Genomic DNA, 15,334 nt, shown 5'->3' with positions numbered 1-15,334 from the left:
AGAGATTATTCATGATTTGTCACAGATCTGACGACGTACTCCCTTCTTGCATTTTAAAGAAAAGGTTGTTCTTGGAATACATTGTTTCATAGACATTTTTTCCTCAGTATTTCCACAATGTTTTGCTTTCTTTATCTGCTCTTGGCATAAAAACGTGAAGCTGAACAACTCTAATCAGAATTATTTGTTGAAGAACTGACGAAGCAACAATCCATTTGCTATGCTATTATTGAACTCTCTTTTAGTCCCCAAGCAAGTAGTGTTACAGTGAACGTCTTTGGTTTAAAAAGTTTCCTGTATACTGGTGCCAGTTTATCTTGCTTCAGGATCTGGTAGGTCATCTTCCCTAGACTCAGGTTATCTACCTGCAGAGAACAGATGGTTGTTCTTAATAACTTTCAATGCAATGTAGCTGTAAGATGTTAAATAGCTTTCTTGTTATTTATTTTTAGAGAAATTTTTAAAGGATATCTTCCTTCTATAGTGTAAAATGGCATTAAGATCAAGATATTAGGGATTGCTTTTTCTACGCTGATCTCAGAGTTCTATACAAAGGAGCTTGGCATAGGGTTTTTTTTTTTTGTCAGTCTGAAAAATTGAAGCAAAAAAAAGAATAACGACTCCATGACAGCATCAGACTGGAGTTAATGCCAGCCAAGCGCTTTGTCCACTATGTCATGCTGTGCTTTGAAGGGCAGTAATCTCACAGTCCAACTAGTATCAAACATGCTACTAAAACCATTGACATCAAGGAGATTGTTGGGATGTGAAAACAGGAAAAATACTTTTTACAATAGGCCATGGCATCATAGAGACATAGCAAATGACAAATCTTCAGAAAAATCCAGCAAAGGGCAGAATTTAACTTTTAAAATGAGATTCAAATAACAGCATAACTTGTGCTCTGTCACATGACATTTTAGTGTGCACAAGTGTGCCAGATAACTGTTACTTTAACCTACATTCAACATATCTATCAGTAAATCTGCACAAAGGGCCCCATATTCATATCTTGTGTCGTACTGTCATTAAATCTAATTTTTTGCTACTGCCTGGAATTCCATTATGAACCATTAGTGATGTAACACCAAACCTATGGAATCTTAAACATGTTTTAAAATCTGTGGAATAAAGTAGACGTACAAAATAAAACCCCACAGTTTTTCAGATGGTTCACTGCAATTTTTTTCCCAAACATGTTTCAACTAAAATGTCTCAGAATAAACTTGCTTCAGTAGATCTGTTTTCCAATAAATATTGTTTCTCTTTTCTTCCCTCCCCTGTTCCCAAGACACTGTGTGCTGGTTCATTTTAAATACAACATGTCTGTTATATGCTGCCCTCTTTTGCATGAAGTGTTTGAGTTGCTTCTGGTTGCTGTAGGAGCCTGCCTTTAGATTTTTCCTGGAATTGTGGGATTCTCTGAGGGAGTCTTGCTTTTATATTCTGAGATCTTCCAGCGTTACATGATTAAATTATGGGAACCATACTAGCCTGAAATGAACAGGGTGAAATTTGCGTCTTTGAGAAGTTCCTCAGTTCATAAAGAAGGGTATGATTTACACTGCAGCCACTAGTAAAAAGGAAACAAAAAAGCTTTAAACACTGAAAATGTACCTTTAATTATATGGGAATGATTTAGGGATATTCCAGATCGTCTGTGAAACGTTTAGCTGGCACAGCAGCATGCTTCCATCAGAAATAGGAGTAATAATTGAAGGGTGTGCTTTAAAGGCAGCTGATCTTTAGCAGCCAAACAAGAACAGGACTGCCTGCTTCTGATGTTTAGTCTATAGAAAAGCATGCACATGCGTTTTTTCTGGAAATGCTACAGAAGCTGTTCTGATGGAGTCAGTGTTTAGCATTGAAGCAGTGCTGGCTAAAGGTTGAAAAGCGGGATGGAGGGTACTGGCAAGAGGGCAGCATGCTCCGGGTGTCATGAACCTGCTGACTGTGGTGAGGTGCTATCCCACAGCTTTCCTTGCACTGTGCAAGGATGTGACAAGGATGTGGTCTCCACTCACATCAAATCTACTGCCAGAAAGAACGTGGCAACCTAGACAGAGCTGCCACGCAAACATGCAGAGGTGCAGGTTCCGGGCTGCAAGGGAGTGCCTGAGCCTGTCAGTTCTGCCAGAGGGCAGCAGGGACAGCACCTGTGTGTGCTGCCATCAGCTGGATGACCTGTCCAGCCTGGTGGTGGAACTCAAAGAAGAGGTTGAGAGATAAAGAAGTATTAGGGAGTATGAAAGGGAAATAGATTGGTGGAGTAACACCTGAGGACCCCTAAAGCAACAGGAGCTGATGGAAGCTCCAAACAAGGCAGGTAATCCCTCATCCTCTTGCTGTCAGGCAGAAGGAGGGGCCCTAAGAGACAAGGGAGGCTGGAAGCAGGTCCCTGCTCAGGGAAGCAGGAAAATCCTCTCCTGACCTACCTCACCCTCCATGGTGCCCCTTCACAATAGATTTGGCACCCTGGAACTTTTGAACAAAGAGAAGAAGGAGGAAGAAAATGAGACAAACGAGGAAGACCAAGGTTCACCAAGGCCAGATCATTCTAGATCAGGTATTAAAACCAGCTCTGAAAAGAACCTCGGAAGAGTCATTTTAGTGGGTGACTCCATTCTAAGGGGTGTTGAAGGCCCCATATGCAGACTACACCCTCTTCATAGGGAAATCTGCTGCCTCCCTAGGGCCTGTATCAAGGACCTCACAGCAAAACTTCCCACCCTAGTGAGACCCAAGGACTAATAATCTCTCCTGGTTTTTCAGGTAGGTAGTGATGACATCACCAGGAGAAGGCCTAAAGCAATGAAGAGAGATTTCAGGTCCTTGGGAAAACTGCTTAAGGGGTCGGGGGCACAAATTGTGTTCTCCTCCATCCCTTTGGTTGGGGGGATGGATGAGGAAGATTACAGCACAATTCAGCAGATGAATGGGTGGCTCCAAGACTGGTGTTACCATCAGGGCTTTGGATTTTTCAATCATGGGTTGGTATACAGGGCACCAGACCCTTTGGCATTAGATGGACTGCACCTGTCCCACAGCGGGAAGAGAATCTTGGGGCAGGAGTTATCTGGGCTCATTGACAGAGCTTTAAACTAGATTTGAAGGCGGAAGGAGGGAAAACATCGGCCCATCTGAAGTGCATGTATACCAGTGCACACAGCATGGGTAACAAACAGGAGGAGCTTGAAGTTGTGATGAAACAGGAAAATTACAATGTTGTTGCTATTAACAGAAACATGGTGGGATGTCTCCCATGACTGGAGTGTGCCAACTGATGGCTACAACTAGGAGGGACAGACAGGGAAGGAGAAGTGGTTGGGTGGTGCTGTATGTTAGGGACTGTTATGATTACTTTGAGTACAAGAGTAGTGAAGACAGGGTGGAGTGTCTTTGAATTAGAATCAGGGGGAAGGCCAACAGGGCAGATGTTGTAGTAGGAGTCTACTATAGGCCACCCAAACAGGACAGAGATGGATGAGTATTTTATAGGCATTTAGGCGAAATCTCACAATTGCTTGCCCTTGTTCTTTTGGGTGACTTTAACTTCCCAGACATCTGCTGGAAATACAACACAGCAGAGCAAGACCAGTCCCAGAGATTCCTGGAATGTGTGGGAGATAACTTCCTAATGCAGCTGGTGAGAGAACCAACCAGAGAAGGTGCCCTCCTGGATCTCCTCTTTGTGAACAGAGAAGAACTGGCGGATGATGTGGCTGTCAGCGGTTGACTAGGGCACAGAGATCATGAAATAGAGTTCTCTATTCAGGAGAGGCCAGGAGAGGGCTAAGCAGGACTGACATCCTGGACTTTCAAAGGGCTGACTTTGTCTTGTTTAGGCACCTGCTTGAAAGGATCCGCTGGGAGACAGTCCTGAAGGGTTTAGGGGCCCAAGAAGGCTGGGCGCTTTTTAAGAAGGAAGAGTTAATGGCTGAGGAGCAGGCTGTCCCCAGGTGCTCTAAGAGAAGCTGGTAACAGAGATGACCACCCTGGCTGAACAGGGAGCTTTGGCCGCAACTCAGGGAGAAAAGGAGAGTTTACAGCCTTTGGAAGAAAGCTGTAATCACACACAGTGATTACAAAGATGCTATGAGGCTATGCAGGGTGGAAATCAGGAGGGCTTAAGCCCAACTGGAAATTAATTTGGCCTCAGCAATCAAGGATAACAAGAAAAGTTTCTATAAGTATGTCAGTAGCAAAAGAAAGTCCAGGGAGAGTCTCCATCCCCTGCTAGACGCAGGAGGAAACATGGCAACAAGTGATGAGGAGAAGGCTGAGGTGCTTAATGCCGTCTATGCCTCGGTCTTTAATAACAAGACTAGTTGTACAGAGGGAATCCAGCCTCCTCAGCCAGAATACAAAATCGGGGAGAACAACCCCCCCTGCAATCCAGGAGACAGTCAGTGACCTGCTGCATCACACAGACACACACAAGTCTATGGAATGGGATGGGATACACCTGAGGGTGCTGAAGGAGCTGGCTGGGGTGCTTGCCAGGCCACTTTCCATCATTTACCAGCAGTCCTGGCTGACTGGGGAGATCCTGACAGATTGGAAATTGGCCAATGTGACAAACATCTATAAGAAGGGTTGGAAGGATGATCTGGGAGTTTACAGGCCTGTCAGCTTGACTTTGGTGCCCGGGATGCTAATGGAGAAGCTCATCCTGAGTATCATCACACAACACGTGTGGGACAATGAGATGCTCAGTCCCAGTCAACATGGTTTTATGAAAGGCAGGTCCTGCTTGACAAACCTGATCTCCTTCTACAACAGGGCGACCTGCTTATTGAGGGAAAGGCTGTGGATGTTGTCTACCTTGACTTTAGTAAGGTCTTTGACCCCATTTCCCACAGCATTCTCCTTGCGAAACTGGCTTGTTGTGGCTTGGATGGGCGCATGCTTCGTGGGCTAAAAAACTGGCTGGCTGGCCAGGACCAAAGAAATGTGGTGAAAGAAGTTAAATCTGGTTGGCATCTGGTTACAAATGATGTCCCCCAGGGCTCGGTTTTGGGGCCACTCCTGTTTAACATCTTTATTGATGATCTAGACGAGGGGATCGAGTGCACCCTCAGTCAGTTTGCAGATGACACCCAGTTGGGTGGGAGTGTTGATCTGCTCGAGGGTAGGGAGGCTCTGCAGAGAGACCTGGACAGGCTGGAGCCATGGGCTGAGCCCAACTGGAGGAGTTTCCATAAGGCCAAATGCCGGGGGCTGCCCCTGGGCCACAACAACCCCCAGCAGCACTACAGGCTTGGGGAGGAGTGGCTGGAGAGCTGCCAGTCAGAGAGGGACCTGGGGGTGTTGATTGACAGCCGGCTGAACAGGAGCCAGCAGTGTGCCCAGGTGGCCAAGAAGGCCAGTGGCATCCTGGCTTGTGTCAGCAATAGCGTGGCCAGCAGGGACAGGGAAGGGATCTTACCCCTGTACTGGGCACTGGTGAGGCCGCACCTCGATTCCTGTGTTCAGTTTTGGGCCCCTCACTACAAAAAGGACATTGAGTGACTCGAGCGTGTCCAGAGAAGGGCAACGAAGCTGGTGCAGGGTCTGGAGCACAGGTCGTACGGGGAGCGGCTGAGGGAACTGGGGGTGTTTAGTCTGGAGAAGAGGAGGCTGAGGGGAGACCTCATCGCCCTCTACAGCTCCCTGAAAGGAGGGTGCAGAGAGCTGGGGATGAGCCTCTTTAAACAAGGAACAAGTGATAGGACAAGCGGTAATGGCCTCAAGTTATGCCAGGGAAAGTTTAGACTAGATATGAGGAAGCATTTCTTTCCAGAAGGGGTTGTTAGGCGTTGGAATGGGCTGCCTAGGGAGGTGGTAGAGTCCCCATCCCTGGAGGTGTTTAAGAGTTGGGCCGATTTAGCACTCAAGGATATGGTGTAGTTGGGAATTGTCAGTGCTAGATGAATGGTTGGACTGGATGATCTTCAAGGTCCTTTCCAACCTAGATCATTCTGTGACAAAGGGTGGACCACTGGATAAGGGAGTGTGTCCTGCATGCTCCTGTGTATGCTTGTCTATTAGGATTGATCAAGAACTGTGCTTAGGAAAAATGACTTGCTGCTGGATCCCTTGCCTCAATGCGTTTGAATGAGTTGAGGGCCAGAGTGGTCTCAGCCAGGGTGTGAACATCCATTAATGCTCCCTCTTCAGTGTGCTTGCTGCTATATCTGCTTGTCTAGCTGTCCTCCTTGCTCTGGAGCAACAAGTTGTAAGGCTTTGCTGTCAGTTTGATGCCTTATCTTGGGATGTGCTTTTATCTCTAACTGCATGGCTTTGACAGCTTTCTGACAATGTTATGCCTTCGTATTGCTGATACAACCTTCAGTCCCATCCAATTCAGCCTGTCCTGAAACTATGCTGGGTGTCTGCTGTCATCACAGAATTTGTTAAAATTAAGTATTTGATTTTCATTGCATTCCCCACTTGTAGAACTATAATTGTCCTACTGATGCCTTTAGGATTTTTGAAGGAAAGGTCATCTTATATTTGTATGAGCAAAGGCTAAATTTGAATCAAAATGTTGTTCGGCTTGTCTTTTATTCCTTACATCAGCACAGATTGAAACTCTGGAGAATTAAGAAAACAAGGGATGAAGTAAAAATTACACATTTTATAATATAGGCTAGCAATGGTCAGTTTAAATATACAGGGAGCACTCATTATGTCTGCCAGTGTGTACCAAAGGAGGAATAACCAGGAACAGGAGCTGGAGTATGGGTGAGGTGTTCAGCGTGGTGTGTCTGGGTGCTAGAGATCCTTCAGAGCAGATGATGCTTTAAATTCTACTCTTACTTTGTAAGCCTGATGACAAACATCAAAAACAGCTTTGCCGATTTAAACAACAAAACCCTTCTCCCACAACCCCCTGTCTCTTCAGCATTTTCTTTTCCTTGAGCTATAAATTCACTGCTGATATTGGCTTAGGAACTGGCTGGCTGCCTAATGCAGTTGTCCCACAAAAATGTACAGAATATCTATCTTTCAGTCTTCTATAAAGAAAAACATGGAACAAAAATGTCAGGGGAAAAATGTGTAAAATAGGACATGACCTTTGGAGTAAGTACATGCAAGACTTAAAGGATCCTCAAAAAAGCCATTATCTTCTAAAATGCAAATGTTTATGTAAATGACTGATAGAGAATTGACAGAGGCAGTAGGAGAGATGGATGAGTGGTGGGAGTTTTAACCAAAAACGTCTGACCAGATTTTAAAACATGGTTCTGCCTACATTTGCAGCATACATGTATATGCTGTGGGTTTGTAGGCTGAGAAGGATAACCTGCACTGCTTTTTTTTTCCCCTGTTATATAATTGTATTTCACATGTTGAATTGTCCTTAAATTATTGTTAACGCAAATTTTCAGAAATTCAGTTTCATGTTTGGGTCATGAAAGAGACTAAAAAGTGTACTTCAAGCAAGGTTATGCCTAACTGCTTTTTAACATCAGTGGTGAAAAAAGTGCTACTTTAGTTCAAGTAACAGGCAGAACTGCTTTAAGTCTCTTTTAAATGCTGTTAGAGGAGAAATTAAAGTACTTATTTTAATAGGTGAGATAAAAATGTAAAAAGTTATTTCATTGTGGCAGGCAAAAATACTGTTTTGCCATTTTAATTGTGTCCATTAACCAGTTTTTTATGTGTACACACACATATATATATATATATATATATATAAAGCATGTGAAAAATAACATCTTGAGAGATTTTCAAAAGCACATGAGAAGTATATAAGGTGCAACCTATTACACCTTTCTGTCACATTTCTGTCCAGCCTGGTTAGCTGTAAGGGTTGGGAATTTGCATCTGAGGATGACTACGCTATTGAGCATTTCAGATGTGCTGTGTATGTGTGTGATTCTGCACTATGAGTTGCTTGCCATTAGGACCTCAAAGAGGAACAGCTGTCTGTGACAGGTGGTGGTTTTAATGTTGTCTCTTCAGGTGATCATAAAGGGAAGATGGTGTTGCTGGTTGCACTGCAAGATATTTTTGCCATTTGTCTACTTTAAAAGGTCTGCAGCCGGATCCACTTGGGTTGTGATGTCTTTTGATCTCAGGAGCTGAATAAAACTAGGCCAATTATTCCCTGAGGACTTCTGCAGCCAGAATTGTTGGAAAGCAGGGTAATTCACATATAATACTTTCCTCTGAATCAGTGCCATACCTGATACGGTTTTAATGAGTCGCTTGGCTGTTGTTCATGCCTTCTGCTTTAATAGCCCTGAGCCAGGGCTCCAAAGAGAAATCAAAGTTTTATTTCTATAGGTATTTAAATGTTTGTGTCATGATGGGGGGAGTTGTCCTCAGCATTTTGGACAAACAAAACTTCAAAGGGTATGGCATTTCATGGGTGTGGCAATGAAGTAAGGCATTTTGGTTCCTTATTTAGGTTATAGAAAAGAGGATCAAGCCTCTTGCAGAAGAATGGAAGTAGGTAGCCCTCACTGTCATTGTTTTTGTTTGCTAATGCAGGCTCTATCATCTAAGTGTTCCCATGTTTAATACCACGGAACAGGCCCACCATGATTGCCCTGCTGTGACAGACTATGGTGCATCAACCCAATTTCCAATTGGCATGTAACATACTGACACTATTACTTACTCATGCAGGATAGGATCAGTCCATAGGTCCCCATCTTTGAGAAAAGGATGTGTGTGAAGCCCTGCAGCTCTTCTTTCTCAGAGCTCAGGTCTGATTGTGCAGCTCCTGTGCTCACATCACCTGGGTTGACCTGATACCACATAAGCAGCAGTGTAGCAGTGAATGAGATCTTCTGTTCATTCATGTTGCCAAAATGACCTAAACTATTAAAAAGTTGTGCTCTGAGTTGATCTGGACAACTTAAAGACATTCCAAGTTTTAAGGACTAGCTCAGACAATGTACAAATTTTTTTGTAGTGTACCATTATTTTTTTATGTTGAGGAAGAGGGGAGATAGACAATGTATACCTGGTTGTTTTGCTTGACCTACAAAGAATTGTGGTGCTATACCATGTTTACATGAAGTTCGTTCCAGTTTGCTAAAGTAAGAGAATCCAGCTTGCTTATTGTAGTGGTCAAGTTAAATTGAATAGAAGGAATTTCTCAAAAATATTAGATTAATGCCTTGTGATGTAAGCTGTAATGACTTTATTTTCTTAAAATGATAATTTCCCCCTTCCTGTGGAGAACAGAATTTCACCTTGGAAAAGAGCAATTGAAAAACATGCTTTAGTTTGCTTATAAAAAATGTAAATGGTCTGCTTCTCTGTTTACAAGTAGCTATCTCTAGCAATAAAATTATGAAAGAAAAATAGTACAACTTGAAGAGAAAGTTTATATTTCCACAACTGTTTGGGTTTTGTACCTATACATCTATTTCCCTAACCTGATAATTACTTGATCAATATGTAAGTAAATATAGTGGTGAGGTCATCTATAGGAAAGACTAAAGAAATAAGTTAAATTCATGTGTATCACGCTTTGGCCTCCTTTAGGAAAGAAGTGCAAGATAATTAAGTCTCAACTTTTCTCTAGGCATCCAGAGATTGCTTGAGTATGAACCAAATAGATTAGTTTTGTACAGTCTTTTTAGTTGTTGGTGTCACTTGCCTTTGATATTTTGCAGGCTATATGATATAAACCAGTACAAAAGTATGTCAACATGTGGGTAGAACACTCCTCTGACTCAAATGCTGTCTAGTCATTAGTGTTCACTCATTTATGGTCTTTAATTTCTTAGATGTTTTGTTATTGTTTTCTTTTAGGAGAGAATTCATCTTTTGATAGTTTTGAGGACACAAATACAGACTTTATGCATGGAAAATATAATTGCAATTAGGAAAGAAATAGTGTAAAATATATGAATTAATTTTGTTTGAGGAACTCTTGAAGAGATGTGGCATAATGGGTTTATATTTTTTTACTTTTTTTGCTACCATGCTTTGGACTACAGAATAAAACCAGCCCATAAAAGAAAAACATGTCTTTGGTTGGGTATATTTGTATGTACATGTGCTTTGACTCCGCCTCAACAAATATGTGCCTAACTTCAAGTAGGTGAGCGTGCTGAAGTACGTTTTGAATGTGAGCATTTAAGAATGACTTGATGTTAAGATGTCACAAGAAACAAGGCTAAGTGAAAGCCTTAGAATGGAAAGAAAATGTTCTGATTGAGACTAATGTTCACCATTGATGAAGCTTTATCTCTGAAATACCTCAGCAGTCAAGAATTGAATGTTGTTTAACTCTACTATATTGCACCTTTTGATTTGATTTTATTTTTTTATTTTCCTCATCATATGTAAATTATAGTGTATTCCTTTTTTCCTGGCTACAGTAAGTTATGTAGGGTGAGCAGTGTAAAAGCTGAATTCCTACTTGAAAGAACTGGATCACCTCATGTAGATACGTGACTCCTGGACTGTATGTCAGTCATTTGATTTTATTAATGACTGGAGCAGTTTTGCATTTTATTGATGCAAGGATAGAGCTAGATTTTTCTCTGGATTAGAATATTCAAATCCTGTTGATTTCAATGCAAGTTTTATTGAGGATGAGATAGTCCAGAAACTTGTGCCTCTGCAGTGATCAGAGGTATGTGCTGTATTCCTTTCACCAGATCCCCTTGATTTGGCAAATCTCTGACAAAGTGGATCTCTTTAGCAGTTAGTGCAATGCAGTCTTAAAAAGGTCCAGAGTAGAGTTTCCTGTGGGAACCTCAGCTGGACACACCTGTGATTTTCCATCTTGGTAGTTCTTGGCCAATGAAGGTGTTTCTTATTTTTGCAAAACAGGGTACAAGTTGTGTTTAGCCATGGTGGAGCACAGTACTGTATGTGTTATGGAGACTTTAACTCCCCCATCATCCAGAGCAGCCCCAGAGCACCTTCTCAGTTGGCTTACGTTACTCCAAGTGGGATATCTATTCTCCCAGTCACTCCCTCCAGTTCTCTTGCTGAGGCATTGCTCAGAGGCAATTTCCAGTCTCACTGCACACTGCCCAAGCTGTTGTTATTTATCCTGGCTGTTACTCAGAGGTGGCTGTTCTATCATTATTACAGCCACAAAGTGGCTGAGTACATGTAGATGCAGACAGCCTGTCACTGAAAACTGTTAAATATACTCCAGCAGCTATGCAGAAATAGACAAATGTTTTTGCATTTTTGACTGGAGGCAGCCAGAAATCAAGGAACCATGCTGGTCTAAAGCCAAAACAAATAGGGAATTCCCTCAGATATTTTTTGTGAAGTGAATCATGGGGGCATAATCAGGTTTGGCTCCGTATTAATCAGTGCAGTTTGGCTATTAAAATTCTCAGTTCTGTGGCTGATGCTTCCCAGGCTGTTCTCAGGATTGCATTACACTGATTAGGTTACAGTCATAGCAGCAGGATCAGGTGAATGGAGCAGTGCAAGTGGAAGCAGCTCTTTTCCCTCAATGGGACTTCGGATGCAATAGTGCACTCTGCCCTTTCTTGCTAGAGATCTTCTTCCTCATGGGGGAGTCACTGGAAGAAGAAAAGGAGCTGCAAGTTAGATTAGTGGTGCAATAGTATCTAGCAACTGCGGCAAGGATTGAGAGCTGGTCTGCATTCTGGATCATCCTTACTGTAAAAGTCGTTCTGTCTTTGGTGGCCTCTTCATTCCCATCCATAAACACTTCTGTATTTCCAGTGCCTGGGATAACTGTTTGGTTACTCGATCTCTTGGGAGCTGAAGAGGCAGCATCTTCAAGGCTCAGGGGCATCATAACTGGTGAGATATGCTATTAATGATTTTTTTTTTTTTTTTCCCCCTGGAGGTATTTTCTGTTCAACTGAAACAATTGCTATCATGAGCAGCATTTTAGTATGTTAGCTTAGTTTGCTTTGAAGCTCAAGATCTGGTGTGGAAAGGGGCCATTCTGGATGGTTAGTATTCAACCTAATTTAACACATTGGGAAGATACTCTATGGTAGTCCTTGATTGAACTCACTGTCAGAAATTGCTTGGGTATTTGGGAGTCTTCCGCCCTGATGTTTCCCTTTGTTAATGTTTTGTGTGCTAAGGATTGTATGTATGTGCGTGGTAATCTAGCACTCTGAAACACTGGATAAATTCTTCCGTGGTGTGGCTCCCGTGGTCCCTGGACATTACCTGAACGGGAAGGAGAGACCATTTCTTACCTTGAGAAGGCCTCTTATTTGTCTTTGTTGTTAAACATACATGCGGTCATCTTTACACACACGCATTGGATGTACGCAGGGTGTACAGACTGAGGTAATTAGTATGGCTGTTGAGCTGAAACAGTCTTTCTCCTGGTGAAAGGTTATGAATATGGAGACTATTATATGTTATTAAGATAATGTTGCTGAGTATGTTAGCAAACTCAGTGATTCTGTATTCCCTAGGTGTTCTGGTTTGAGTCTGATAGGGACATGTAAACCAATTCTGCTTGCCAGGTGGGAGGAAATTTGTCTTTCAAAAGTTTGTTACTTCAGCACTTGATGAGAGTCTTGCTAAGCAATAATGATAATAATAAATGTTCCCAGGCTACACTTGTTCTATAATTGGTGTTTAGCACAAACTGCCCCAAGTGAGGGAATTCCATCATTCTGACTACATAGGCAAAGGTTATGATGTCATGTGTAGCAAATTCACTGATTCAAAAGGATGGGACTTTTATATGAAATAGTAATACGGTACAGAGGTAGAGTAGTGAAGACTAAGGAAAACAATTAAAAGGGGTTTAAAACTTAAGTGAAGAAGCCAACCTCAGTGAGGAGGTGAGGAAGGGACTTGCCTTGAGTGATTACTCTGTCTGTTGAACACCTCTCTGAAATGACTGGCCAGTATCAAGGGCTGTGTCTTGGTTGAGGAATATCATGGATTTGATCTTGACTTTTCCAACAAGGGTAACGTCTTGTAAGTATCCCAATAAGTCATTGTCATACACGTGTCAGAACTGGTGGCTATTGTATCCACATTAACTCTTAGTGAGTGAATAGCAGATAAAGGCTTGCCTTTGAGTCATGTGGCCTGTCTCGTACCTTTTTTCTGGTCCACTTTTTATGATGACTGGTGTTCATGAGTCAGATCCAAGAGTCCCAAGCAGTGCAAAGTCCTGAGAGCATACACTGAGTTTGTGTGGTCGGCCCTAGCTTGCCTGCTTTTCTGCGCTCTGGCTACCACAGCTTGAGTCAAGACATGAGGGAAATGAGAGGCAGGGTGAGCTGGGCTAAAGGAGTAATACAAACCTAAAAGTCATAGTTTGTTGGACAGTATTGGTTCCCAAACTCTTTTTTTTTTTTTCTATTTGCACGTAGAAGTGTAACGGCTCCAGTATCAGTCCTTGGAAGTAATCCTTAAGCAGTGGAAAACAACACCATATGCAACTGGTGAGCTGTCCTGAAAAAGGCATGTCAGAGTAAAATTATTTTTTTGATGCTGTTAACTATGCTGACTAACAGAGTTGGTTAATTCTGTAAGAATAATGTTTTGGGCAAATTCCCAGCCAAATGCCTACATGCAGACTTGTCCATATTTGTGGTATGTTTGAGGTCTAGTGTTCCTCCTCTAGGCAATATATTTTAAGAGGAAATTTTAATGGAAGGAAACATTGTTGAAGAGTAACAGCCTTCTCTGAAGCACCTTCCAAATAAATGTTAAGGTCAAAGGTCCTGTTTTTTTAGGGCAAAAGATGTGAATCCTCTAATATTTACTCAGTTATAAATAGCGATGGGCTCTGGGGATGGATTCCTGGGAGATTGTGTCAGGGGTGTTTATTCCCTGAGCATAAACTGAGCATAAGCAATGGTTGTCTTTAGTTGTTGCATCCTCTTTGACTCAAATAACAGGATTATCATTAAACAGATATCAAATAAGTGTAATAAATCTGTGAGTTTTTCATTCCTCTGTTCAAGTGCCTCTTATTTCTCTTCAGTCCCAACAAGAGCAAAAATGTGGTTTATCGCTAATAAGAGACGTTTGACACTGGGAGAATCTCCATTCTAAAAGTTTTGGTTCTTCAGCTGTGGCAGTAGTGATGCAGATTATATTAACATTAGGACCATGCAGATGGTAGGAGAAAATGCAGTCTGGTGGGGGGAAACACTCAACTGGGATGTAGGAGCTGCTGCTGCCAAATGACCAACTGGACTTAGACAGGTAACTACATTTATTTATGTGCCTCTTCTCCCATCTGAAAAGGATAAGATTATGACTTCTCTTTGAGGGCTGATGTTTGAAAATGTCATGTTACTTTCAACTGAAACCAAAATCTGCTAATATCATTGCTAATAAATAGATGAATGTTAGCTAACTCAAGTAATGGATTAGTTTTCCTCCCACAGTGCGATTCAGCCTCTTACAGTTCAGGTCTTACAAAGATCAGCATGGAATCTATGCATTGCCAGAGTTAATGTGAAACCCAAATGATTCATAAGCCTTGCTAAAGAGGGTGAAGACCAGAAACTTCATAATGCCTTGACACTGTCAGAGTTACAGCATTTGAAGTGTGTTTATAGACTCATGGGTCTGCCTGGAACCACAGGGCAGTCCTGGTGAATGTGAGGCATCTGCCTTGTTTGTATGGATCACCAGGAAAAGAACCCCTAGATGTAAAATTTCAATAAATAAGAAAATGCACAACATTAATTCTTAGAAAAGGAGTGTTGTTCTGGTTTGCTTTTAATTTTCTGTATCAAGAATGAATGTATGGTCATTAAACTGACTTGAAAAAGTGTTTGGTAGTAAATGCATAAGCTAAGACTTTAAATAGCAAAAATTAAAAAATAGTATTTTTCAAGCATTGTTGTGGTTTTGTGTAGATCTATGTTTTTCTGTTAGTGGAGAAAAGAGATAAAAATTGGCTTCTAATAGTTATTAGGTATCATTCAAAAATCTTGCAATGTAGCATTTTTTTTTGTCTACCTATGTAAGACAGGTATTCAACTTTTTACAAAGTTGTGGCTAAACTGTGTAGGATGCTTTAAAGTGTAGGGAACCTAACAAATATCCCACTGTAATCTGTTGTGAGATATCCACACCCAGAAAATTACAATTAATACCCAGTACTAAAAAAAAAAAAAAGGTCACAGGATTAGATGACAGAATTGCTGCTTTTTTTGGTGGTTGTTGGTACTATCATATATGCTAAAGACATTCCAGCTAAGGGCATGTGGCTGTAATGGAATCTGATGTACAGTCAGTTTTAGGGAACAGCCTGTGCCTTGTTAATATAATTCATAAAAGGCTTCCAAACTTCCTGAAAACAGACCTTTCTGTCTCCAAGTCTGCATATGATCTCATAGGAAATGATCTGGGAGAGGCTGGCTAACCCTTTTGCATAATCAAGGTAGCATTG

The 15,334-nt window shown here is 41.8% G+C and overlaps 1 protein-coding gene across 7 annotated transcripts in view; it reads left to right on the top strand.

The window, feature by feature from the left end:
* Positions 1-15,334, top strand: part of CALD1 (caldesmon 1) — a 197,056-nt gene that overhangs the window by 33,686 nt on the left and 148,036 nt on the right. Inside the window, exon 2 of one of the 7 annotated variants that reach the window (XM_026841079.1) lies at positions 11,665-11,745. The exons of the other annotated variants lie outside the window; for them this stretch is intronic. The gene's annotated coding sequence lies outside the window, so the exon portion shown is untranslated. The remainder of the gene's footprint in view (positions 1-11,664; positions 11,746-15,334) is intronic. 7 annotated transcript variants of the gene reach the window in all.

Source organism: Athene cunicularia, assembly GCF_003259725.1.
Source record: "Athene cunicularia isolate RWA chromosome 1 unlocalized genomic scaffold, athCun1 chr1_part2, whole genome shotgun sequence".
NCBI classification, from domain to species: Eukaryota; Metazoa; Chordata; class Aves; order Strigiformes; family Strigidae; genus Athene; species Athene cunicularia.
This window is presented reverse-complemented; position numbering and strand designations above follow the sequence as displayed.